Genomic DNA, 27897 nt, shown 5'->3' on the forward strand with positions numbered 1-27897 from the left:
CAGAATCAATGTAAGATGCAGAGGTGATTCTTAGGCACATTAAATTTTGAGAAGCATTGTCCTAGACCGTAGAAGCACCAAGCAGAGCTCCTGGGTGCAGAATGACAAGTGGATTATAGTCGTGCAGAATTAACTATCTTCTCAGATCTCAGCAGAGCTAGTTATACCAATAACCCAGTTTACTCAGAGCCACAGGACCAACCTCCCTTTTTCATTGTGAGGCCCCATGCACACCTCATGTGCCATAAAAACACGGGCTTGGATCTCCTATATATGGTGTTCACATAGAAAATATTATGTGTGTTCCATACTCCACTCACATGAAAGACGCCAGAATGAAAGTACCATCCTAACGATCAACTATGAACATGTGTCAGGAAGATGGTTAATTTTTATGAAGTGCTTTCATGTCAGAAAATGTCATGTAAGCATCAAATGATTCCACCAGAATTCTATAAATAGCACATCGACTTCTTTGATTGAGAGCCCACTTCACAATATACCTGGAGACAAGATGGTATTCTAGCTAACTGCTTTCTGAAAGTGATGTTTAGGATAAGTTGAGACATCTCTTTTTATCTGATAGGAAACAAAAGCCACTCTATTGAATTAAAAAAAAAAGGTAGTATACTCCAAGCATGAGAAAAAGACAGGTTTATAAACTAGGCCCTTATAATTTTCTATTTAAAAAAATCTACATCTTACCTCTTCTCCGCAAAGATTTTATTTTACATGCTTATTGCAAAAGGAGCATCACTAAAAATAAAAACACGTCGGATGCATTAATCAGGTCCTTTGGAAAGCTAGGCACTGCACCAGGAAGATTTGATGTGCTCAGCCATTTCCATTTCAGCGAACCTATATCCTCTCTGCCTCGGCAAAAGCAGACTAATACGGTGATCACTACTCGTGTGTGGCTATTTAAATGTAAGTGTAAATTAGTTGGCATTTGAATATAAAATCTTTAAGATTAAACAAAATTTATAAATTAATTCCTAATTTGCATTTCCTACAGTTTAAGGGCTCAAGTACCTTGTATCACGAGTGCCTGACATGATGCTAATACAGATATTAAATATTTTAATTTCCGTACAGTGTCTGTTGGAAAGGGGCTACTCTATACTTTCCCAGTGCACTGCATTCCTCCCCTGAATTCCTGCATAAAAACGAAGGCTTCTGTTTTATATTAGTAGTCTCTCTTTAGATAACTGGCACAAGCCCTGTTAGCTATTTGTCCTGCTGCTGCTGTTTAACGAGGGTCACTTAAGATCAGTGAGCCAACTTCACATTCACTCTCAAGAGTCCCCTCTGCCCAGGTCTCAGATCTGGAGTGAGACTCCTCTACCATTACAAGGAGATCATGAACACAGAACACGCTCCAAGAGAAATATAGTTAGACGTGTTTAGCCATGACCCACATTCTCCTTTTACACTATATCCTCAGGTCATTCCCATTCCTGTACCATCATAATGGCCACCAGTAATAAGAGTTAATCTATGTCCATTAGGTTATTCGTTCAGTTCTCACAAATAGTCCCATTCACGAAGTAGTCCATTATACAAATACTCGTTGATAAGTATGTCCGCAGCTGTATGCTACCCTCAAAGGCATTGTGATGAATATGATATGTGTGCTCTCTTTCTGCTTGACACTTACCATTTAGTGGGAAACCATGAACAAGCAATTACACATGCCATCATTACAAGACACATCATTAGAAGCACCGAATGATGGAAGAAGAAGCCCTGGCCTGTCTCCTGAGCTAGATAAGGGTCTCTGAGAGAGTGATAGGCTGATATTTGAAAGATAAGATCATTTTTAGATTTAAGAAAAGAAATGTGATTACAAACAGTGGTAACATCATAGTCCAAGGTTTTGAAACTTAAAAGAACAAAACAAGAATTAGAAGTCGCACTTATGGAGGTGAAGCAGAGATGGGTAGAGATCCAAGCAAGCCCACAGTGTCACTGCCTGGTGTAGTAGAAGTCACCACTTGTAGAAGTGACTCTGATTGCAGAGAATTCACAGGAAGGCAATGAGAATGGATTCGCAGCAAATAGTTCAGAGATTAAGCCAGAGTAAAACTAAAAGGTAGAGAAGGAACAGGCCTCGGGATTGAAGAACTGCACGTTTTTCTGGGTGGAAGGACTGGGAAAGAGAGAGGAATGTTTTAAATGACTTAGATTTTTGGTTTTGAGGCTCCTTGGGGTGTTCAAGCTAGAGGCTAGCAGAGTGAAAAGTGTCTGCGAAATGCACTAAACAGGACACACTGATGGGGCAGAAGAGATCTGCGGGTCGATACTCTGGTGTAGATGAATATGGAGGAGTGGGGTCAATGAGGTCATCCGTACAAGACAATATGGAGAAAGGAGATGGGCACAGCTAATATAGCCACACATCCAGCCCCACAAAGAGCTGCAGGTGCGTCCCCCTTGAAGATAGCTACAACCCAGTAAATGAATGTCTCATTCTGAATCAGTCAGGATTCAGTCCTGACTGTCGAGTACCTTTGGCTGGCAAAGGTTCTTCTTCCAGATTTCCTGCTGATTTTCACGTCTCCAGATCTTCATTCCTGTCACTGGTATAAAGCAGTGAGCTCGATGTCCCCTGGCTCTGAGCCAGCAGACAGCCTCCCTCCATTCCTTGCTGCACACTGCCATCTGCTGACCATCACCCATGAGATGAACTCCTAGCTTCTCTTTCTTTGTGTTGATTGGAGATAACACTCACCCTTTAGGTTGTCTCCTTAGCCAATTAAACTGTTGTTGGCTTTTTTTTTTATGGTATCATCAACTTCCTTTAATTCAGTGGTAAAATCAAGTTGTACAATAAAATTTATCACTTTTTTGCATCCTTTATTCAAATACTGCTTATGCTATGTCAAAACATAGGCATTTTTAATACATGCAAGAAATTCAGATAATAGGAGGTCTCATAAATTGCCATAGGCATGCTCACTATGATATTAAATCTTTTTTAATTAGTTTATGGAATTAAATCAACTTTGGGTTAGATTTTTTTTCCATAGCTATAAACCAAATTTTGTACCAGAATGTTATTTAGTGGTTGGTAAAATAAACCAAACCTTCGTGGCTTCAATGTCAATCACAAGCTTTTGAATATAGCTCCAATTTTAAAAAGCAACATAAAATTAACTCAATATAAAACTAAATAATAAACTGTATAAAACCCACAATATAGAAATACACTTTCTATCCATTTATGTACTTCTCTACTTGCAGATAGATTTCTATTTGGGCCAAATTTAAATAAATCAATAAATGAAAATGTACTAAGGTATAAAATTTAATGATGTCATCATTACATGTTATAACTCTGAAAACAATCTACCATTTGTTCTTACTTTTGATTAAATGTTTTAATTGTGCATCACAAATGATTGTAGGCGTTGTATTATCTAAGATTTCTAACTGGTATGAATTTGTGTCTCCTGAGTTATTATATATATATCATTCAGTTGTAAGAGAAGTTAAAAGGCCGAAGTCAAATACATCAAATGACAAAATCATAGCACAAACACAAAGCACTGTTGTAAAATCATATCCTTCTTAATTACCTAAGTCTCCCACAGTCCTGATGGTTATACAAACAACTCTGTGCATTATGTTTGGTCTTTCATCCAAAGCTACATAGACTGTTCATGTCTGTATATTCCTACTTCAGTCCCTCGCCGTAAACTATGTAATCATTGAATGAGTCCCTGATGAATAAATGTGAAGGGTGCTGGGGTATGCAGCTGTAAGTGATGAGTTAAATAAAACAATGGCTGCCCTTGCACTAGCTTAAAGCCTGATGCAGCCGACATGTAAATCAACTGAGACAGAAGATGGGAAGTGCTCAGGAGCTCATAAATCATACGAGAAAGAATCACTGGCCTCATACTAAAGAATAGTTAGAACACAAACATCACTGCAAAGGACAGCTCCATCATAAACATGGATACAGGTATGGCCAGGGACAAGAAATTAATTAAATGAAATATACAGCAAAACTAAAAGGAAAGATAGATCTCAACTTAAGGCTACTCACCAATTTTTGACCTGAAGATTCAACGTGAAGCAGTTTGATGAAACCTCTTATTCTGGTGTGTGTGTGTGTGTGTGTGTGTGTGTGTGTGTGTGTGTGTGTGTGTGTGTGTGTTCATTGTTATTCTCTGGTTTTCTTTCTGTCTTAACTCCCAGAATAATACAGAGCACCAACCAAATTAACAACAGAGGGCCAGACTGCCAGCAGTGACCCCTCTAAAGACAGGTCTGGCATGCAGTGAGCAGAATGTCAATCCAGTAGATTCAGGAAGTAAATTGTGTGAAATATCCACCCTCAAGTGTACCATGTTATTAGGCAGAGGAAGGCACAGTGCGTATCTGAGGAACCTTTGTGCTTGGGAATGTTTAAGCAAAATACACACCAAATTCCCTCCCCAGTGGGTAATTGTAAATCAAAACCGTAATGCCACAGGCTCAATTGGGAAACTAGAGAGTCATATGAGTCCTGACATACGTAGACACAGTCTTAGATTCCCAATCGTTATTTTGCTCTTTTCTTTACCAACATCAGCTTCCCTTGAGTCATCTTCATAGCTCAGCAGTTCACATAAGAAGCGCAGGATTAAAGGAGAATTGAAAAGGCCCTGTTCAAGCACATTTCTTCAAAGCACCTGGATGTTTGTGGAAGGTTTTCTACAATGGAACTGATATTTGCCTTCAGTCCTCAGCCAAGGACACATTGTCTTACTTCTCTATTTTTGTGACACAAACTGAGATTACCTGGAACTGCAAACAACCTAGAGGGACCAATAATGCTCTTCTATGACAAACGGCTAGTATAGCCAATGTTGTGTCTATGGAGTTTAGCCCTGTGGCAGACTGTTCAGCCTCCCACAACAAAACTGGCAGACTAAGTGATCTGAAGAACAGAAACTCTCTGTTTTGGAGTCAGAAAATCCGAGCTCAAGCTATCAAGGAGATCCATCTCTACAGCATTGTCTCTCTCCTCAGCTGGTACATAGTGTAGGGTACCTTCAATGTGAAGTGGGACGTCCTGTATGCTGTGAACATGTGTTGCTTTCATTTGTTGATGAATAAAGCTGCTTTAGCCTATAGAAGAGCAGAATATAGCTAGGCAGGGAGAAAGAAGGCAGGGTTGAGAGAGATGCCAGCAGCTGCCAGAGAAGTAAGATGTGAGGTAACAAGTCATGAGCCTCATGGTAAAATATAGAATAATAGAAATGGGTTAATTTAAATTGTAAGTGCTAGTTAACAATAAGCCTGAGCTAATAGGTCAAAGAGTTTGTAATTGATATTAAACATCACAATGGTTATTCAGGAACTGGCAGGCAAGAAAGAAACCTCCAGTTACATTGGTGTTTTCATATAGCTTTCCCCTTTGCACACTTCTGGTGGTTCCTATTGGATTAGGGCCTTACCCTTTGACTGTATTTGACTTTACTTATCTCCATAAAGGACCTGTGTCCAAATACACTTAGGTTTAGGACTTCAATATATGAATGTGCCTGGGGGTAGGCAAAGGAATACTCAATCCAGACCATAACAAACAAGTATCTGTTAAAAACTGAATAAAAGAAAGATATGGTGCAAAAGTCAGGGAATACAGAAGTGGGAAAGGCATTGTCCCTGACTTTAATTATCCAAAAGTTTGTATGTATCTTCTGGCTAGTAGAATGTGAAGTCATTAAGAGCCTGTGTTAGCTTTCTTTCTGTGGTTGTAGTAAGATATTTACCAAAAAGAGTTTGAAAAGGAAAGGGTTTTTTTTCATCTCACAGAAATTGATAAGCACAGAGTCATTGTACTTAGTCACATCCCTGAGACACTGCTTATAACCTGTTAAGTATTTTATATTTGGCAAATTAATGTATTGATTAAGAAAGTCTCTGTGCGGAGGGAGTTGATAGCATCACTCTATTAAATGTAGAGCTTCACAAGGATGGACTGTTTCTCTACTCAAGTGTAAAGAGCTTGAGCACCAGGCTAAGGTAATAAATTCCTATGTCTTTGAGAACTTACTGTGGGAACCCTGAAAAACACTTAGGTGATGCCTGGGTTAGGTATAGACAATATCTACTTATGGGTGAAGGAACTGGAACTAGATCAAAACCCAAACATATTTCCCTATTTCCCTATCTTAAGAATTCCCATCCAAGAGACACTTAAGGTGATTGCTTCTCTGATTCTAAATCTTTCAAACACCATAAAGAATTAACTAGACACTGAACCATATAGAACTTCCACCCCTATTTAGTTTGGGAACAAAACTTGAGAAGAGGAATATAGTCATTGCTGGAACAGAAACCAAACTTTAAAATTGTTTTGCAGCTGAGCCAAGTATTTACTCCTCTCCCGTCTTCTTTGCAATGCTGTCTTGCCCAGGCTTCTAAAAAGCTATGTCATCAGCTAACTGCCGACTGCCAAGTCACCCAATCATTTCACAGCCAAATAGTTCAGCTACGGAAGTAAAATACAAACCTTGTCCTCGTCCCATCCCTAGGCCTTTTTTCTGGCCTGGCAATATTTTATTTCTGTAGTTCGTGGAGTTGAAGGAGGCACAAACCACAGGGAACAATATTAAAGGAACTGTAGTGCTTTATAGGTTGCTTTTGCATTGTGAGGGGCCATATTTTAACTTGGTACTATTGGCAATACCACCTGGGTTCACATGCAGCAAATTAGAGCATAGGTAAGGTTTGGTGTAGCCAAATGGCTAGTTCATAACAGTCGTTGGCTGAACACAACATGTCTACTTTCTATCACCTTTGTATGCTCTTATCACTTACATCTCACCACAATCCTATGTGGTCACAATTTTTTTTCTGTTTGTGGATGAGAAAAAATAAATAAAAGGGAGGGAGGTTCTATTTCATGCCAGGTTTTCACAGTTTACTAAATGGTGTGGCTAAGCTGAACCCAGTTCTGATCCCAGAACCGAACATGCTAATGGCTACTTCTGCCAGAGCTCAAATGTGAGTTATAATTAACGTGGCTCAGGAAGACTCAATGACACATGATAAACTATCAGTATTTTCCTGGGGCAATTTTACTCAAACACCGAATGAGCAAATGTATTTTAATACATAAAAAAATCAAGGAGTGAGAAAAGCAAATCTTTCAAATAAAATAGAAGCCACACACACACAAAAAGATGTCCTCTTTAGGTGGAACTAGTTACATACTTCCTCTTCCCTCTCCTCCTCCTCCTCCCACCCCCAGGGAAATTCACTTGGTCACACACTTAATTAAAAGGTTTAGATGGGCTCCAGATAATATCCACATCGGTGGATTTAGATCTGCTGTTCATGTTCATGATGAGCGATTGGATATCACGGCTTCTATCAGCAGGTGGAGTTCCAGATAAGGAGTAGAGAAGTGTATAACCCTGAGCAATGGAAAAGAGAGAAGACAGTTAAAGAACCTAAGAGTGAAAGGGTACCAAAGACCCATCCTTTAGGTTTCAGATTCCAAATATACTGAAGAATGACATAAGGGAAGAGAAGCCAGATCGGGGGAGAGGGGAGGTGGATGAGAGAGAGGGATGAGAGAGATGAAGGAGGAAGTTGAGTTGCTACTTAGTACTCAAGTGTCTTACTTATTATGGGTGACCACCTGAGTTTAGCTTGGTCGGTTTTCCAGTACCATTGTTAGTGGCTGCCGGAGCCAGCATCGAATCCATGAATTCTTAGCCTAAAAGAATTTTGGTAAGATGCAGAAACTGATCCCAGCTAAGAAACCGGAAATGCTAGGCCTTCGATTATATGATTTCAATATGCTGATTACACAGAGTACCACAGAAGCTACGCTGTCGTTCTTGCTCCTGTCAAGGCTGCCTGAAAATTTGGGGCTGATGACATGGCTTACAGATCCAGCTTGGGAAAGTCTGAACGTAACTCGCCCAAGTGAAGTCAAGAAAGGCTGTTGGTGAGCTAAGGAAAGCTCACCACTCCAGCTCGACTGGTCTCTCTAAATGTGGTTGACAGTTGTATGATGGGGGCAGACTGAGGGGCCACTGGCAGCGACACTGGGATTTATCCCTACTGCATGTACTGGCTTTTTGGAATCCGAATCTCTTTGAATGTATACCTTGCTCAGCCTAGATATAGTAGGGAGGGCCTTGGACCTTCCACAAAGCAAAGTGCCTTACCCTCTCTCAGGATTAGATGGGGGTGAGGTTGAAGGGTTTGTGAAGGGAATGGGAGAAGGAGAAGTAGTGGGAATTTGGATTGGTATTTTAAAAAAAAATGATCTAATAAATTTTTAAAAAAGAAAGAAAAGGAAAAAAGCCTGTTGGATAGTCGTGAGGAAATGGAAATTTTTTTACAAATTCAGAGGGCCTTAGAATAGTCTTATGCCCCCAGTCAATGTTTTCCACAACTGTTTGAAGGTATGAAACCTATAAGCTCTAACTATGGATCTTACCTAAGGACAAATGGGCTTAGCCGCTATGCAGTCAACATAATTAACAGTGCGACATTATTTTTTTTCCTGTGCTCCTCTCCCACCATCTAGTGGACAGAGAGCTAACTGCAGCCCCATCTTCCCTGTACTGGGTAACTAGTGCAGGTTGTTTCCTGGGTCTGTTTGGGCTTTTGTGGCTAGAAAGCACTCTCTGACCTGTTGGGGTACCCACGTAGCTGTGGGAAATCAACACCTTTGACGATTCATTCTTCCCAGGACATAATTGCACATCTGAACAAGTTCACTTGCTGGCTTCATATTTGTAGTACTTCCTAGTTAGAATTCTACCGTTAGAGTACTTTTTATTTTACCAAGAAGATGCACTGCAGCACAAAAATAATAGTAAAGAAACTGTTGCAAAACCTCAACACAAGTGCACAAGTGCACAAGTGTGTCCCTACATTCTCCCTAGACTCTAACCTACACAGAGGCCAAACGATGATGTGGCAGCAAAGAATCAAAGAATTTTTGAGCTGAGAAGATTTCCTGTCTGCCTGACAAAAATAACAATAATGTGGAGCCAAGGGAAGGAGTAGCTGGTGCTGGGAGACCATTTCCAGACCGCACTTACCCAGTGAGGACTCCCTGCAGCTGAGACCTGTACTATCTCCTGTCACTTCACTCGAGGTCAGTACATTTGCCCATCTGCCCTCTCTATCCCCGTATTATTACAGCTTTTTCCCCACTGATGAAGTTATCTTTTCCAATAGCCACATTATTAAAACAAAGAATTTTATAAATTACAAGAACTGAATTGCAGATCTTCCAATTCCACTTCTTTCGCTTTATGGGACCACGGTATAATTAATACTCCCACTAAATCTTTTAAACTGTGATGGGAAGATGCATCTGGAAATGGGGAGCACACTGTGGGAGAGCCTGCTATACAGAGTAATGTCCACAGGCCATGCCGGTACTTCGATTCAAGGGTAAATATTTTTCGTTTGTTTGTTTGTTTGCTTTGCTTTTTATTTTTGGAGACAGGGTTTCTCTGAATAGTCTTGGCTCTCCTGAAACTCGCTCTGTGCACCAGATCTGCCTGTCTCTGCCTCGTGGATGCTGGGATTAAAGGCCTGCGTCACCACTGCCCAGCTGTGTTGAATGTTTTTTAAGATAAAGATGAAACGTATTGTAGTGGTTTGAAAGAAAATTCCCCTCAAAGGATATGGCACTATTAGGAGGTGTGGCCTTGGAGTAGGTGGGGTCTTGTTGGACCAAGTGTGTCACTGTGGGGGTGGGCTTGGAGATCTCTTTTCTCAAGCTTCATACATTGTAACCTTCAGTCAACATTCCGTTTCCTCTGGGTGAAAATGTAGCACTCGGCTCCAGCACCGTGTCTGCCTGCATGTCACCGTGCTCCTTACCATGATGATAATGGACTGAACCTCTGAAATTGTAAGTGAGACCCCTTAATTAAATGTTTTTATTTATAAGAGTTGACATGCTGTCTCTGCACAGCAATAGAAAACCCTCAGACACCGATAGACCAAACTTTAGAGCTACTTTGTCTCCAAAATAAGCATAACAGAGGCTAGAGTTGAACCTAGCACACATCTCATTCCTCCTCCACTCGGCACACACATTACCTGCCTTCTGTAGACTTGTGGGATTGATTGCCACAGGACATAATTATTTTAAAAGGCAATTAATTTGATTACCAGCAATGAAATTTTATCTATGCAAACTACAAGGACAATCTGATGAAAGAAAGTAATCAGGTCTACAAATTAAAATGCAAGGTGCACTATTCGGAAGGCAGGAGAGAGGAAGGAAGCATCTCTCTGGAAAGACAGAATTTGAAATTTGCAGTTGGGGTATTGTTGTTTCTGCTTCACCCGCTGCATGATAATCTCAGATATGAGACGTTGAGCACAAGTGGAAACCTCTTCTTATGCAGAAATTCTGATGCTACAGCTATCTTTAGCCAACCATTCATCTAAGGGGAGAGAGGGGCTATCATTAATCACATATGGCTGCTAGATGGTTTTCTATGCACACTTTATCCTTTACATTGATCCTTTCATGTCTGCAAAGGCGCTTACCATTATTAAACCAAGATCACAAAGCTTGTAAGGGATTGTGACAAACTAGTAAGGAACCCCTCTCCGTGTCCGCATCCTTATCTCCTGAACCTGTGAACATTACTTGGCACAAGGGCCTTGTAAATAATGGGTAAGCTTTTGGGGGATAACCTGTCCTATCCAGACTTTTTTAATGCAATCATGTAAATACTGTTTTTAAATTTGTTTTATGTGAATGTGTGAATATCTGGATATATGTGCAATCCATGTGTGCCTGATACCCTCAGAGGCCAGAACTGGGCATCAGATCCCCTAGAACTGAAGTTACAGATGGTTGTGGGTGCCGGGAACTGAATCCAGCCCTCCGTAAGAGCTGCAAGTGCTCTTAAACATTTAACCCTCTTCACTGCCTCTACATTTTTATAAAAAGACATTTGACTAAAAAATAGATGATAAGACAGAAGGTGATTGAATAAGAAGTGCTGTTGACCTCTAAAACAGCATCTCCCTAGAGCCTTTCGATGGAGGCTCAGCTAGTCTTAAAATACTGTCCACTGACAGTCTGCAGTCCCTCCAAATATTCTGGACTTCTTCCTTTCAGAAATGGAAGACCATAAATCTGTGCTTCTGTAAGTCAGCGTATAGTGATTTGTTTGTGCCATGGTGGAAACAGATGCGGACACTGTTTAGACATGTTTAGAAAGTCATGGCCAAACACCTGAAAGGAGCGACTCAAGGAAGGAATGGTTCATTTAGCTCAGAGATGTGAATCCATAGTTTCTTTGTCCCATGGCCTTCAGCAAAAACACTATGGTGACAAAAGCATGTGAAAGGGGAGCTTCCTCATGGAGGACAGAAGCAGAAGAGGCCCCAGGAAAGGCTGGATACAGATACTGCCAAGAAGCCCCCACCATTACTTACTTGCTCCAGCTGGGTTCCACCTCCTAAAGGTTTCCAAACCTCCCAAGAGATTAACAGATGAGCCTGTGGGGGCCATGTTAATTCAAACAGTGGTCAAACATTCAAGCACTGAAGTCAGACCTGAAGCCTGTCATCATTCCACGATCCCACACCACCTGTGATTTCATTTAAAATGCTAGAGTACACCAAGAATCATATCTTGTCCCAATTTTAAAGACATTGTTCATCAAGTACTGAACTGTGTGATAGAATTGTTACTGATTCAATCATCGAAAATGTTTCATTTATGCATACCTTTAGGGTGGTTATACTGATTTCAAGGGGAAAACATCTAAGATATTCACATTTATATGTCCATTAGTCAGTAAGTTTGACTTAGACAATTCTGAAAACATACTCTGAAGTAAAACATTTTCAAATCCAAAAGCATAGATGCCTTTGAATATTAATCAAAACCCCATTAATTCCATAGCTGTAATCTTTTCCTTATTAACGGTTTTATAGATCTGTTTGTTGATATTTTTTTCTCTCATGGCACTGCCTTGACAGCATCCAAACCTATGATAAGAATTTTCTAAAAATTCTTCAGCTTTGAACAGATCACTAAAAAGACCTTAGTCACCTCACCTATAAAATGGAGTATTGGTGGAAGCTAGCCCAATAGATCAACTCTAAGTTTTTGTCTGGACAAAGATGAAGTGATGGTAGGGAGTCACACAAGAAGAAGGAGAAAAAAATCAAACTGAATTCAAGTGTGTTCATTAACACAGGGAGCCACTAGAGGTCAGATTGTGTTTAGTAATTCCATCTAATCTGCCCTGAAAATGGAGCAAAAGCTACAGCTCAAGCTAGTCTGATGCCCTGCCCAAGCCTGTTCCTACCTCCTTCTGAGCTGACAGAATGTCAACCCCCGTGTTACAGACTATGACACAAAAATCTCTGAAAGCAGAAACTACATTCATTAATCTGTAATTCGTAATTGTCTCATGCCAGAAAGCTTATCTTTCCTGCCTGAATGGCGTTAATTGAACTTGTCACCTGAAGCTCTTCTGCTTCGTGTTTGTTCATGTTACTGTGTTAATCGATCAGTCGTACAGAATTGAAACTGCAAAAGATTAAAGCCTTTGCCTGCAAACACGCGGTGCACCTAGGTGGAACTGTGTTAAGAATGTTTGATCTATGCATAACGTTTGACTTGCACCATGAACTCTCGGTGATGTGAGTAGAAGCTAGCTGGAGCTTCAACGCCACGGGCATGACAAGGCCCTGTGGTACAGGACTCCTTTCTCTTCCCCTGTTACTCCGGTAGTCAGAAGACAGAGTGCGTGTTCCAGGCATCATGTTCAGAATGAATATAAAACAACATGACCTGACCTGTGTACTCAGATATTTGTAATTTTCAGATGGTTCTGTGGTAAGAGGACAACGCAAGATGTTTTTATGGATGCCACATAATAAAAACAGATGGATGCAAAATTAAAAGCCTTGAGGACCAAATCAGGTGATGGAGACATATACCTTTAATCCCAGCACATAAGAGGCAGAGGCAGAGGCAGACAGATCTCTGTGAGTTCAAGGCCAGCCTAGTCTACAGAACAAGTTTCAGGACATCCAGGGCTACACAGAGAAACCCTGTCTCAGAAGAAGAAATAAAAAAGCCTGAATGACCTCTGAACTCCTCCAATCCCACAGCACTTTCAACGTCACAGCCTAGACAACCTTCTCCATCTTACTTTTTTTTGACACGTCATCACAGGCACAGCTACTCTCAATACAGTCACTACATGTGGACTCAATTCTCTTTGACACTCAGATTATCAGTAACCAGAAACACATACCCAAGACCTAGTAGTTTGCAAAATGAGTGACACAGAAGATAAAAATATCCTATCATCTTGGGGGGGTTCGATATTACTATGCAAATGTTCATATTTCATAAGTTTTAGGGTTACCAGAACATCTGTTCTACCTTCACCTCCAAACCTCCAATCTTACATTGCCAAGGCAATGCCTGCTGCTTCCCATCCAAGTTCTTCCTCCTTCACCTTCTGTTATCTCCTTTCATGATAACCAAAGATGATGCAAAGATGATGAGACTCAGATAAGCTAAATAGCACTCTCAAAAGCAGAAGGTATCCACGTAGAGAAGCATACTCTCAAATCAATATGTATTTTGTCTTCGTTGGTTCATGTAAATCCACAGCAGCAACCCCCCCTCCCTTCCTCCATCCCTCATCCCTCCTCCAAGGCCCCAGAACTACACTCTTATATTTTCTATCATCTTTTTCAATTTTCATTTCTTGTCTATTTCACTTTTTTATTCTCATAGTTTTAAATATTATTTATGGTATACCAACTTTCACATGTATATCTCTTGACCACACATATTTCTTTTTATACCAATTCCAAAAGTCTTTGTTGGGAAAAAAAAAAAAGTAGTTTAGAAAAGAATGATCCATTTCTTGGCCAAGTTACTTTTGGCTGCATTCTATCATAGCAATAGAAATAAGATAAAAATTGGTAGAAAAGAGTGGAGCATTCTTGGGACCGACCAGTCCATATAGGTTTGAGGAGGATTGTGGAAGAAGTCTGCTACTAGGAAAGCCAATGCATGTATACTCAGAGCTCAGTGGGCTGTTCTGTGGGAGGCTGGAAGACACGTGTTTAAAAAGATGCAAATGATGGAAGTCTGAAGCTTCAAAGAGAAGCAAAGACTCCATGGGGCCAGCTGATATTTTAAACTGAGAATCTGTGGTTCTAACCCACTGGAGCTAAATAATTGGTTGTGATTAACAAATTACCAGACACACTAAAGTAGGACTTTTGCTTTACAATTGATCCTGGTGAAGTAAAACTAAGAAATTAGCGGTGACTAAGAAGAGATCACCGTCACTGATGCCAGTTCCTCTTGGAAGTGTTTTCTCAGAGTCAGCACACAGAAGCTGTGATCCAAAGCAAGCCAAGGGTATCTGTGGTGGTAGATGCTGCTGATCTTCAAAATGTGGCAGAGACTCCGGGTGGCGCTGGGTTTGAAGGCGTGATGGTCATGGAGAGCAGAGTCTTGGCACTGTGAGCAGCCAGGAAAGGCCATTGTTGAAGGCGCAGCCTCATTTACAGTAGTCCCAGTACTGAAAGGGGCATGAAGGGGCCCAATGTGTCAGGGCTAAAATGCCTGGTTAGAGCCCAGGAGAGGCTGTTGGTGAAGGTGCCGCCCCATTGCACCAGAGATTCCAGCATTTTGGAATTGCTAGTACCATGGGATGGGATGGGGTGAGCACCAAGGAGAATGGCAGCTGTGGCATGGAGAAGGCCTGAACCTAGGAGACAGGCTATGTGTGCTTCAGATGGCAGAGCCAGAGAAATGGCACTGCCGAGGTCTTCTGCAGCTTAGAGAATGGGAAGTCCCAGAGGTCAAAGGCTGAACTTTCTATACAGTTGAATTTTGATTTTGCTTTGGTCTGATTATGACTATGTTCTGGTTATTCCCCCTCAGAGTAAGAATGCATTTAACTTATGCTCTTATTTTACAGAAGACCACAGTTAAGCGTCTTTGAAATTTTATAAAACTTTTATAAAATTTTAGGGAGATGGGATATTTCAGAAAAACTTCAGATATTTTAAACAGACCAGATACTTTAGAGAGGCTTTGAACTTTGGATGAGTCTTCAAATGTTTTTAAAGAGCTTTAGATATTAAAATGTTTACATTTTAAAGACTGTGGGACTTTTAAACATTAGGGTATATTTCATATTGTATTGTTAATATTAATATGAGATCATGGGGATGAACAAGAAAGGAAAGGTTATGGTTTAATAGTGATGTTTTGAAGGGTCAATTTGACAAGCAGTCAATTTTCCTGGCTAGGTTTTTTTTTTTTTCTCAACTTGACACAAACTAGAGTTATTTGGGAAGAAGGAATCCCAACTGAGGAAATGCCTCAGTAAGATTAGCCTGTAGGCAAGTCTATGGGGGTTTTCATGATTGATGTGAGCCCTACCTACTGTGGGCAGTGCCACACCTGGGCAGGGGGTCCTGAGTTGTATAAGAAAGCAAGTTGATCCAGCCATAAAAGCAATTTAGTGAGCAGTGTTCTTCCATGGCTTCTGCTTTATTTCCTGCCTCCAGAGTCCTCTGTTTAAATTCCTGCCTTGAGTTCTCTCAGTGAGGGTTGTTACCTGGAACTGTAAGCTGAAATAAATCCTTTCCTCCTAAGTTGTTTTTGGTTACCACAATAGAAACCTGAACTAAGGCATTAATTCTTCAAATTTATTGGTTTTTATCTAAGAATTATATTCACTGTTAAAGCTACATAAGATATAAAGTTATAGATCAAGATATATCTATCATTCTGTGGTCATTATTCTTCATACATAAGATCAACTGACAAAATACAGAGGAAATAATATGGCTACAAATTAAAGCACATTATCTCATTGGAAAATGCTGTTGGAAGACAGAAAACCAGGGCAGAGTTGAGAAAGAAGCATGACCCAGCACAGGAAGATTGTTATTCATTTGGCCGAAAATATCATCCAGTGCTTATAGAATATTCTAGATGTAAAATATGGCATATATAAAAGCACTTGGGATGGGGCGATGAATCAATTGCTAAAGTGTATGTCATAAAAATTTGAGAACCTGGAGTTCAAACTCCAAAACCTATGTTAAAAAAAGAAAGAAAGAAAAAGAAAAAAACCTAAGCATGGTAGTGTGCTTCTAATCCCACATTACCTAAGCTATTTGATGAGCTCTAGGTCAGTGAGAAACACTGTTTCAAAAAAAAAATCAGTGTGCTCTTCCAAAATACCAACTGGTCAGCCCTGAAAACATATATACAAGTAACATTATACAGACTGAGCAGGTTGTATTCACGACTATACTATGCATGTAGCAACAATTAATGAAAACAGAGGCCATGAATTTAAAAGAGAAATAAGAGTTATATGAGAGAGTTTGAAGGGAGGAAAGGAAAGGGGGAAATGGTGCAATTATATTGTGATCTCAAAAAATTAAAAAAAAATAAAAGAAGTAATTAAAAGTGGACGACTCCTTAGGAACAACCCTGGAAGCTGTCCTCTGGCTTTCGCATGTATGGATATGTATATGCATCCACACACAGGAACACACACACAAACAATATGCCATAAATGTAATTAGTACACTGTTTTTTTTTTTGAGTGCAGCAACACAGAAAGTTTATCCGAAGATTCATTCTAGTCATAGCAATTTTCTATTGTGCATATGCATGTGTGTATAATAGTGGTGTGAGCCATTGATAGAGGAGCTGCTTTGAATACAATGAAAATTAATAATGACATCCAGAGTAAGTAATAGAGAAAGCAAATCACACAAAATTTATGCAGTCCATTATGCAAAGCCAAGCAATTATAGCAAAACGGATGAAGCAGACATGCACAAAGTGCTTCTTAATTTCATTGATGTAAATGGTTTCACAAAAGGAAGACTGCAACAATAGTTTTTAATGAGGTGTAATATAACTATGAAAACCTTTTGTAACTCATGAAACTCCTGCTTCCTCTCCTAAACTACTTAAAAGTTAGGACACTTAGAGGTGAAATGCCCTGTTCTTCTTTTCCGAAAAGACAAATGATCCAAGTTTGCTAAACTTGAAATGTGTATGCTTATCAGTAGAATGCATCCTTCACATGATTTTAAGTTAATAAGTAGATAAAATCTCTTCTTTTTTTAAATTTATTTATTTAATTAAAGATTTCTGTCTCTTCTCCGCCACCGCCTCCCATTTCCCTCCCCCTCCCCCAATAAAGTCCCCCTCCCTCATCAGCCCAAAGAGCAATCAGGGTTCCCTGCCTTGTGGGAAGTCCAAGGACCACCCACCTCCATCCAGGTCTAGTAACATGAGCATCCAAACTGCCTAGGCTCCCACAAAGCCAGTGCATGCAGTAGGATCAAAAACCCAGTGCCATTGTTCTTGAGTTCTCAGTAGTCCTCATTGTCCGCTATGTTCAGCAAGTCCGGTTTTATCCCATGCTTTTTCAAACCCAGGCCAGCTGGCCTTGGTGGGTTCCCGATAGAACATCCCCATTGTCTCAGTGTGTGGGTGCACCCCTCGCGGTCCTGAGTTCCTTGCTCGTGCACTCTCTCCTTCTGCTCCTGATTTGGACCTTGAGACTTCAGTCCGGTGCTCCAATGTGGGTCTCTGTCTCTGTCTCCTTTCATCACCTGATGAAGGTTAATATTCAGGAGGATACACATATGTTTGTCTTTGGATTCACCTTCTTATTTAGCTTCTCTAGGATTGCGAATTATAGGCTCAATGTCCTTTATTTATGGCTAGAAACCAAATATGAGTGAGTACATCCCATGTTCCTCTTTTTGGGTCTGGCTTATCTCACTCAGGATAGTGTTTTCTATTTCCATCCATTTGCATGCAAAATTCAAGAAGTCCTTGTTTTTTACTGCTGAGTAGTACTCTAATATGTATATATTCCACACTTTCTTCATCCATTCTTCCATTGAAGGGCATCTAGGTTGTTTCCAAGTTCTGGCTATTACAAACAATGCTGCTATGAACATAGTTGAGCATATACTTTTGTTGTATGATAGGGCATCTCTTGGGTATATTCCCAAGAGTGGTATTGCTGGGTCCAAATTTCCTGAGAAACCGCCACACTGCTTTCCAAAGTGGTTGCACAAGTTTGCATTCCCACCAGCAATGGATGAGTGTACCCCTTTCTCCACAACCTCTCCAGCAAAGGCTATCATTGGTGTTTTCGATTTTAGCCATTCTGACCGGTGTAAGATGGTATCTTAAAGTTGTCTTGATTTGCATTTCCCTGATCACTAAGGAAGTTGAGCATGACCTTAAGTGTCTTTTGGCCATTTGAACTTCTTCTGTTGAGAGTTCTCTGTTCAGCTCAGTGTCCCATTTTATAATTGGGTTGATTAGCCTTTTACGGTCTAGTTTCTTGAGTTCTTTATATATTTTGGAGATCAGACCTTTGTCAGTTGAGGGATTGGTGAAGATCTTCTCCCAGTCAGTGGGTTGCCTTTTTGTCTTAGTGACAGTGTCCTTTGCTTTACAGCTTAAATGTTCTTCAACTGATGAACGAATGGCAAAACTGTGGTATACACATATACTATGGAATATTATTCAGCTATAAATAAAATTTACAACGTGAAATTTAAGGGTAAATTAATTAAACTAGGAAACATCATATTGAGTGAGATAACCCAGACCCGAAGAGAAAAATTCTTCTTGTTCTTTTTCATAGGAGGTTTCTAGCTCTAAATCCTAAGTACATATTTTAGAGTGACTGCAGAAACTCAGAAAGTGAATAGTGGACCATTGCCAGGGTTTGAGGGTGAGGAGAAATAGAAGTAGGAATAAATGATCTGATCAGAGAAATGGGAAAATGAGGGTTGGGCTCTGATTATGGAGAGGGGAGAGCCAATAAAGAAAAAAAGAGGGATAAGGGTAAAATAACAGTAAGGATGTCTTTAAAAGTTAAAGCAATCAGACTATTAACAATCTATCCCTCCCCCCCCAAAATGTAAACATACATAAGTCAGTTTATAAATATACATATATAGTTTAAATTAAGTTTTCTCATCTAGACTGACAATGCTCCCTCCCAGAGCCAAAGACCATCTAATAAAAACCCAAATACCAGGCATTCAAGAATCCCTCTTTTCAGTTGTTGATCAGGATAGTCCAAGAGATTCCTGAAACATTACCATGCCCTTGGTTGCTCCACCCAGAGGTGGAAGGTCTCTATTTTTGAAGACAACATTGTCTTCATTAGGGTTTTATTGCTATGAAGAGACCGCATGACCATGACAACTCTTTTTTTTTTTTTAAATTTTTTTATTGATAAAAGGAGGATAAAGAAAAGAAAAAAAAACAAATTTCCACCTCCTCCCACCAGCCTCCCATTTCCCTCCCCCTCCTCCCACTCTTCTCCCCCTCCTCCCACTCTTCTCCCCCTCCTCCCACCCCTCTCCCCTTCCCCCCACTCCTCTCCCCCTCCCTTTCCAGTCCAAAGAGCTGTCAGGGTTCCCTGCCCTGTGGTACGTCCTAGGTCCTCCCCCCTCCATCCATATCTAGGAAGGTGAACATCCAGACTGGCTAGGCTCCCACCAAGCCAGCACATTGCGTAGGATCAAAACCGCGTGCCATTGTCCTTGGCGTCTCATCAGCCCTCATTGTTCGCCATGTTCCGAGAGTCCAGTTTTATCCCATGCTTTTTCTGGTAACAGTCCAGCTGGCCTTGGTGAGCTCCCAGTAGATCATCTCCACTGTCTCAGTGGGTGGGTGCACTCCTCGTGGTCCCGACATCTTTGCTCATGTTCTCACTCCTTCTGCTCCTCATTGGGACCTTGGGAGCTCAGTCCAGTGCTTCAGTGTGGGTCTCTGTCTCTATCTCCATCCATCGCCAGATGCAAGTTCTAGGATGATATGCAATATATTCGTCAGTATTGCTCTAGGGTAGGGTCATTTCAGGTTCCCTATCCTCAGCTGCCCAGGGAACTAACTGGGGACCTCAGCTTGGGCACCTGGGAGCCCCTCTAGGGTCAAGTCTCCTGCCCACCCTAAAGTGGGTCCCTTAACTCAGAATTGTGGTTCCGTGCTCCCCTGTTGTGGGAGGTCCTCCCACTCCTCCAGCCAATAGCCGCTGAGATACCAGCCCATTGGGGCGTGGTCTCTCTCCCTTTAAAAAAGCAGCCACTTCCCTCTCCTCTCTCTCTTCACTTCCTGCTCCGCCGGCGACTAGACTCCTGGTTGCGTTGCGTAGAGGGCCGTTGCCTGGGACAGTGATCTGTAAGTTTTTTCCCCTTTAAATAAATATCACCCTATTAATCATAATCCCACATTGGTGTGGCATTGTTTGTGACTTACGCCTTCATTTTGGCACCCAACGTTTGGTTTTAGAACCTCTCCCGGCTCGCAGCCGCGAGTTGGGCTTGGCGGCCGGAAGTTCGGCTTGGTGGCCGCAAGTTCGGCTTGGCGGCCGCAAGTTCGGCTTGGCGGGAGCCCTTGCTTCCTCAGCCGCTGCCTGCGCCTTGCAGCGGCGGCCTTGGCCTCCCGTGGTTTGCTCTTTTCTGAGTTGTTTTTAAATCTCCCTTGCAAGCACAGCTCTAAAAGTGGCACGAACCAGAGCACGCGGTTGCTGAAAGCTGCAACCCCTCAGGGTGACTCTGTCACGTGGAGGCATAAGCAGCTTCCAGATTGCTCTTCTCTACCCCTGGATTCTGGGTTTCTGGTTCCATCTCTGGAATTGATTTAATTACATTTACTTTGTTGAGAAACTTGCGTTTTCCAGTTTTTAACATCTACTAAGGCACTGAAACAGGACCATGTTTTCATCGCGATTCTGCAACAGCGCCACCTGCTGGACAATAGGTAATATGGCAATTTTCGTTTCTAACGCAAATTTTACTGCTTTGTTCTCACTAATACAATGGATTAGTAATTTTGTATTTACTAATACAATGAATTACATCATACAAGGTCTATATGATTATGGGATTACCTTAATTTGCTTGTTACTAGGCTTCAGTTTTCTTTTCCATATTCTATCATTAAGGAAGAATATGGCACTCCTAAGAATGATAGAATCTTTACGAACTAATAATGAACAACTAATTGACAGGATTAAAATTATTGAAAATCAGAGGTTATCTGAACAAGTGGATACTATGACAGACAAAATTGATTCCATATCCAAGGGTATTAGAAAGTTACCTGAAAGGGTTCAGGCTATTGAATTTGACCTTCAGAGTTTATCACAAAGTTTTGATAAGGTAACAGACAGAATGTACCTCCAAGATGGGAATCTACATGATATACAAGAAAAGTTTAAGGAGGACATGTTATCTTTGAAGGAAAAAATTAAAGCTTTGGAATCACAGGTGCAGAATGGGGACCAAAAAATTGATACCTCAGTGAAATCACTGGAAATATATACAGGTCAAGAGATTCAGGATTTAAGAGAGACAATGATAAAAAGATTTGAAAAGATTGGAGAAATTATTGCAGCTGGTGAACAGAGTAAGGAGGCACAAGGACAGGATACAATGCCTCCACCAGCTATTAGAACTGGCTTACCCAGGGTTCTAGCGACATACCCTATACTTGATTCTGACAAAGCGTCAACTTCTAAAGGCTCAAAGGGAGTCAGAGAAGCTAGATGGACACCAATAGCAATGAATGATCTGAAAGAAATTAAGCAAGCTGTTGTTAATTTTGGCTTGCACAATGCATATGTAAAGGAAATGATAAAGACTTGGGCTTCTAATGCTAGAGCTATCCCCCATGATTTCCATCAGTTAGTGTCTGCAGTTTTAGATAAGGGACCTTCCTTGATGTTTGGAATTTATTTCAGAGAAGAATCCAAACATATGGAACAGCAAGGAAGAGCAAAAGGTATTGAGGTTTCCCAAGATCAAATTCTTGGTGCAGGAGAATATGCTGATCCACAGGTCCAAGCTCTTTATGATGATGAAGTACTGTGTCTATGTCACCAAGCAGCTTTAAATGCTTTGAATAGGATACAAGATCCAGCAAAAAGGGTTGAATCATATACCAGAATTAGGCAGGGACAGAGAGAACCCTTTATTGACTTTTTGCAAAGATTGATTAAGGCTCTGGACATAGGGGTAACAGACCCAGAATCTAGACGAATACTTCTTGAATCTCTAGCTTTTGAGAATGCAAACATAGAATGCAAAAAGATAATTGGGCCTTTAAAGTCTAGATCAGCACCTATGGATGAATGGATTCAGCATACGATGAATGTTGAGACGTTTAGCTATAATGATGAATCTTGGGTAGGAGAAGTGATTTCCAAAGCAATGAGGAGACATCAAACTGCCAGGTGTTTTAATTGTGGTAAATTAGGACATTTACAAAGGGATTGCAGGCAAAGAATTTCTAGGAATAATATCTCTTCTGGGAATGACAAAAATAGGAGACCTCGGCCTTCAGGTATATGTAGGAGATGTGGTAAAGGCAGGCATTGGTCCAACGAATGTAGGTCAACAACAGATAGACGGGGCAATCCGATATCATCGGGAAACTCCATGGGGGGCCTCTCGCAGGCCCCCAAGCCAACAGTGGCCCAGTCATTCCCAGTCACAGTGGAGAACGTGCCTCACCAAGAAAATTAAAAGCTCCAATTTCTGCTGTAAAAAGTAATACTGGTCTAAATGATGAATTACGTGTGGAGGATGAGTCAAAAAACCCAGTAGGACAGAGTAAACGTATATTTTGGCAGACTTCTATTAATGATCAAAGACCAAAGCTAAGAGTCTGTATAAATGGCACTTTTATTGAAGGCTTATTAGACACAGGTGCGGATGTAAGTATCATTACCCCAGAATCTTGGCATCCGAATTGGCCTCTTCAAGAGGTAGATGTTCAGTTCCTAGGAATTGGAACCCTATCTCGTGTAAAACAAAGCACAAGATGGGTTGAATGCATAGGTCCCGAAGGGCAAATAGGAAGACTAAGGCCATATATAGCCAATATTGCCATAAATTTATGGGGCCGTGACCTGCTACAGCAATGGAATACCCAGATTAACATTCCTGTATTTCCAGGAATTCATAATTTGGGGAAGGATATGATGAGGTATTATGGAAAAAGGTCACCAGCCATTCAGGCTGTACAAGAACATACAGCAAATACCAAACCTTTAGAGGTACCAACAGCCCTACCTTTAAAATGGCTAACTGAGAAGCCAATATGGATCAAACAGTGGCCTCTAGCTGAAGATAAACTACAGGCATTGGAACAGCTGGTGCAAGAGCAACTAGATGCTCACCATATTGAAGAATCAACCAGCCCTTGGAATTCTCCTGTGTTTGTTGTAAAAAAGAAATCTGGTAAATGGAGAATGGTGACAGATCTAAGAGCTGTCAACAAAGTAATTCAACCTATGGGCCCACTACAGTCTGGAATTCCTTTGCCTTCTCTGTTACCAAAAGGATGGCCTCTTATAGTTATTGATTTGAAAGATTGTTTTTTCACTATACCGTTACAAGAAAAGGATAGAGAAAAATTTGCCTTCACAGTGCCTACTTATAATAATTCTCAGCCTAATAAGAGATATCAGTGGACTATCCTCCCACAGGGTATGCTCAATAGTCCTACACTGTGCCAATATTTTGTAAGTAAGCCATTGGAAATAATTCGTAAACAATTCCCCAAGTCCATCATTTATCATTACATGGATGACATCTTGTTATCTGATTCACATAAAGATACTTTAGAAAGGATGTTTGAAGAAGTAAAGAAAGTCTTGCCTAGGTGGGGATTACAAATTGCCCCTGAAAAGATTCAAAGAGGAAATTCTATTAATTACCTAGGTTACAGAATAGGGTTAGATAAAATTAAAACGCAAAAGGCACAAATTAGGAGAGACCGCTTAAAGACTCTTAATGACTTCCAAAGATTGTTAGGAGACATTTCCAGTCTACGACCAGCTGTTGGGATAACACCTGATCTAATAGTTCATTTAAACAAAACCTTAGATGGTGATAAAGATTTGAATAGTCCAAGAGAACTGACAGCTGAAGCAGAAAAGGAACTGACAATGATTGAGGAAAAATTACAGGAGGCACATGTGGATAGGGTGAACCCAAATCTTAGCTGCATCCTAGTCATATTGCCTTCCAGAATTTCTCCTACAGGGATTCTAATGCAGAGGGAAGATATTATTTTAGAGTGGATATTTATACCTAATAAACCAAGTAAAAAATTAAAAACTTATGTGGAAAAAGTCTCTGAATTAATTATAAAAGGTAAGCTGAGACTTCGTCAACTAGCAGGTATAGACCCAGCAGAAATTATAGTGCCCTTTACTACTGAAGAAATAAAAAAGTTATGGGAAGACAATGAACCGTGGCAAAGAGCTTGTGCTAATTTTTTGGGAGAAATTAATAGCAACTATCCCAAAAGTGGTAGACTTAACCTCATAAAAAGAACTTCTTGGATTCTTCCTAGAATTGTACGTGATGCTCCAATAACTGGAGCCCGTACTTTCTATACTGATGCAAATAAATCAGGGAAAGCAGGTTACAAGTCAGATGAATTGAGTAAGGTGGAACAAAGCCCTTATAATTCTGTCCAGAAGGCAGAATTATATGCCATTCTTATGGTGCTAAGGGATTTTAAAGAACCTCTTAATATAGTTACAGATTCACAATATGCAGAAAGAGTTATCTTGCATATTGAGACAGCTGAATTTATACCAGATGACACAGAGTTGACTTCATTGTTTATCCAGGTACAAGACATAATCAGGAACAGGCTTTGTCCGATGTACATAACACACATCCGGTCCCATACAGGTCTGCCTGGTCCTCTAGCCCAAGGCAATGCTGAGATTGATCAATTATTGATTGGAAGTGTGTTGCAGGCCTCAGAATTTCATAAGAAGCATCATGTCAATAGTAAAGGCCTAAAGAAAGAATTTTCCATTACTTGGCAACAAGCTAAGGACATTATAAAGAGATGTCCTACTTGTTCTTTCTATAATCAAACACCATTGCCTGCAGGGAGTAACCCAAAGGGTACTAAGAGAAATGAAATCTGGCAGATGGATGTGTTCCACTTTATGGAATTTGGTAAATTAAAATATGTACACCATACCATAGACACGTATTCAGGTTTTCAATGGGCTACTGCCCTGAGCTCAGAAAAGGCTGATTCAGTAATCACACATTTATTGGAAGTTATGGCCATCATGGGTATACCTGCACAAATAAAGACAGATAATGGTCCAGCATATGTATCTAAGAAAATGAAATGCTTTTTTGATTATTATAATATAAAACACATTACAGGTATACCAAATAATCCTACAGGTCAGGCAGTTATAGAAAGATCAAATCGTACTATAAAGGATATGCTGAACAAACAGAAAGGGACCGAAAATACCCCCAGAAATAGATTACATAATGCTTTATTAACCTTGAATTTTCTTAACGCTAATGAGAAAGGAACGACAGCAGCAGAGAGACATTGGATAATGGAAAAGTCTGCTGAACTAAATCAACCGATTTATTTCAAAGATGTGCTGACCTCTCAATGGAAGCCAGGAGATGTGCTACGTTGGGGAAGGGGTTTTGCTCTTGTTTCCACAGGAGAAGAAAAATTGTGGATACCATCAAAATTAATAAAGTTTCGATTTGAAGAGGAGAAACCTCTTGGAAAGGAGAAATGACAACTCATCCACAATGATGATATTCATACAGGTGGTAAGAAAAACATATAGAATGGGGGCAGGGTTCTGTTCTTATCTCCACAGGAAAACACTCATCTTTGAGAAATTCAAGGGACCCTGGATGTTTGGATACTGACAGATGGAAAAATACCTGCCCGATAGGAAATATCAAGAAAACTGAATGGGTTGTGTAAGTAATATTAAACCATATTTCTAAATTTATAAAGCTGGTTTTGAAGTTGGACTCTGGCTCAGTCCTTCTCCAATTCCAAGCCTGTTAGTAAGAGAAAAACCCAGAGTTTCTGGAGTTTCTGTCTCATGTCAAGAGCCATGATATGGGACAGAAAGAAATATGAGTTTAGAAAACATCTTTGCTTTTCTTCATATCTATCATACTTTTCATTGAACATATCTATCATGCCTTTCAGTGAATATGTATATATATGTCTATATGATTAATGTTTAAGTTTTTCACAATGAACAATGAGTTTTTCCTGAAGTGACATTTGAAGTTTTCAGGAAGAAGATGGGGCCCCATAACAACAACTCCACCTGGTTGATATGACGTCATGATACTGATAGCGCTACAACAAGACCTGCTTTGGGTACCAGCTGCACAAGACAGTTCCAACTTGGTTAGCTGAAATGGTGCACATCTTATACAACATTTTGGCCAGACCTGCACAAAATACTCAGAGACTATTGGCAATTTTAAAAGACATTGATCTTGAAATTTAACCATCATTTTACTTTCACAGGATCCCCCAGAAAGAACGTCGCCCCTATGACAGCTGGAAGTAATTTTAGAGGACGACGTCCCCTCTCCCAGTAAAGTTTGCCCTTGGGTTTAGGGACATCATTTAGGGGTTGATTATAATTAGTATACGATTGAGGGTTGGGGGAGGAATTTTATAAGCTCAGGGATCATTTTGAAAAAAAAAAAGAGGGATGATGGGATAATAGATTTGTAATTGTGAGTTACTGTTAGACAAATATATTGATATAGATTCTTGTATATTGATACAAAGTTAAATTGTATTGACTATTGTATGCATTCATGTTTCTACCTCTGTTTAAAACATTTTTTATGTATTGACATATATTGTATTGATACATATATATATTGTATATATTTACCATATTGCAGTGTACATTTCTACCTCTGATTAAGATACTTATATAATGTTTGTGTATTGATATATATTTACCTACTGCAATGTATATTTGTACATTGTTTATATTTGGAGGTCATTGTCCTCATTTGTTTCACAGTCGTTTATTGTCTTAGTCTTTAAGTTAGATAGATATTGAGAATTATATAGACTAATAGTCATCTAAGTTTGTCATTTATAATTAGACTAATCAGGTTCTTTAGATATATAGAGATTATACTCAGTATAGATAGATAATCTTCAACTTCTTCAAAGAGCTGTAGAAAATGGCCTTTAATCTAACTCAGAGTTTTGTGGTAGGGAGACACAATTGCTCCTGGCAACACCACTCTATTCCCGAGAGAATGTTGAGCACAAAGACACTCCACCTGGAGCATTTCTTTCTGGCAGAACTGGCCTTGGGGCAAAGAAATGCCCATACCTCAACCACCGACAAAGATACAGAGCATGCATCAATGGATAAAACAGGACTGTCTTATCCTGCCAAGACAGGGTAAGATAGTTTTGAAAAGTTGCTTGCCTTTGAAAATGGTGTGTCAGTTATGTTAGGCCTTAGCCAAAGTTGGTTGCTTCAACGCTGCTAATGTGACTTTGGGTGATTGCCTAGGTAGCTAGTTGTCTCTGTGATTTGTTGCATGTTTTGGAAGTTGTTTTACTGAACTTCCTAATTACCCAGGTAACATTATTTCCCTTCTCAGATCTTTGATGGGGTTGAAGACTATATAAAAATAGTTACTTTCTCTCATGACTTGGCCAAGTTATTTATTATACAAGACCTAAGCTAGTTAGAATAGGATATTTGTATTTATTGTATATAATTTCATAGTAGGTTTAGAACTCTCTTATTTAAACAGAAGGGGGAGGTGTTGTGGGAGGTCCTCCCACTCCTCCAGCCAATAGCCGCTGAGATACCAGCCCATTGGGGCGTGGTCTCTCTCCCTTTAAAAAAGCAGCCACTTCCCTCTCCTCTCTCTCTTCACTTCCTGCTCCGCCGGCGACTAGACTCCTGGTTGCGTTGCGTAGAGGGCCGTTGCCTGGGACAGTGATCTGTAAGTTTTTTCCCCTTTAAATAAATATCACCCTATTAA

This window comes from Microtus pennsylvanicus, chromosome 1 (assembly GCF_037038515.1).
Source record: "Microtus pennsylvanicus isolate mMicPen1 chromosome 1, mMicPen1.hap1, whole genome shotgun sequence".
Classification (NCBI taxonomy): domain Eukaryota; kingdom Metazoa; phylum Chordata; class Mammalia; order Rodentia; family Cricetidae; genus Microtus; species Microtus pennsylvanicus.